The sequence below is a fragment of the Sinocyclocheilus rhinocerous genome, unplaced genomic scaffold, assembly GCF_001515625.1.
Source record: "Sinocyclocheilus rhinocerous isolate Xijiao unplaced genomic scaffold, SAMN03320098_v1.1 scaffold3407, whole genome shotgun sequence".
Taxonomy (NCBI): Eukaryota; Metazoa; Chordata; class Actinopteri; order Cypriniformes; family Cyprinidae; genus Sinocyclocheilus; species Sinocyclocheilus rhinocerous.
In genome coordinates, this window is record NW_015653079.1 from 35,827 (window position 1) to 37,021 (window position 1,195).

Below are 1,195 nucleotides of genomic sequence, written 5' to 3' on the forward strand. Positions count from 1 at the left end.
TATAGCCCCACAGTCTCTAATTATTCTAATATCATGGGGCTGAATGAGAAGGGATATGGGGCGATGCCAATGGTGGAGCAGACGCTCGCGAGCTATCTCTCCCCATCCTCGGCATCGTCTCTGAAGGCCCCGAAGCTTCCCACCAGGCCCGTTAGGCTTACATCGAGTCTGGTTGGGAAAGCTTATACGGCGGCAGGTCATGTTTGCACACCATGGCGGTGTTACAAGCATACCAGGCTGACCTGCTCAGGGACCTGGATGACAGGGGGGAGGAGGAATCCGACGTGGTAGCTGAACTGCGTCGGGCCACAGATTTGTCCCTCCGAGCCACCAAAGAAACGGCCAGAGCCATCGGCCATCTGTGGTGGAATCTGTCTGATATGCAAGATAAGGACAGATTCTTCCTCCTAGACGCCCCGCTTTCGCCCTCTGGCCTTTTCGGCGACGCAGTTAACACTGTCGTCGAGAGGTTTCAGGAGGCGAGGAAGCAAGCGGCGGCGTTTCAACGTTTCCTCCCTCGTCGCTTCCAGGCCCATGGGGCTGCTGAGCGGGAGCAGCCCTAGCCATCAAGCTCCTCATACCGCCAGTCTCAAAAACAGAGCGTTGCAACCTGCACCCCTCCGCAGAAAGAACGGGGGTCAGGGCGACGCTCTCAGTCGGGTCTCAGACGGATCTGCGGACCATTATTTTGTCGAAGAGGACCTCGACTAAGCAGTCCTGACGCCACCATCGTCAGGCCCCTGAGGGCAGCCCCACCTGGGGAGGAAAGGATAACACCTCAGTATACAGTGCCCGATCCTGACGAATACCCCTGCCACCCTCGGGGCTTCAGGGCTCAGTGAGCTCCAACGAGCAAAATTCCCAGCTGCCGCCCGGCGACGGTACGGCACGGGAGAGCTCGCCCCCTCGAGTGAGGGTGCTACAGCAGTCAGGTCGGTCGTTCCCTGCCGGTCATTCGTTTCAGGGCACCGAACTGGCTCCACTAATAACACCAGAGGCCAGCCTCGAGAGGCTTGTTCCCTTAGTAGATTTTTTGGCAGCGTGGAAACTTCTACCAAATGTCTCAAAATGGGTCCTGCAGATTGTAGAGAAAGGTTACAGAATCCAGTTCGGTTCTCGTCCGCCTCGTTTCAACGGGGTCATCCCCACACTAGTGGGCCCCGAGCAGGCTCTGGTAATGGAACAAGAAGTAGAT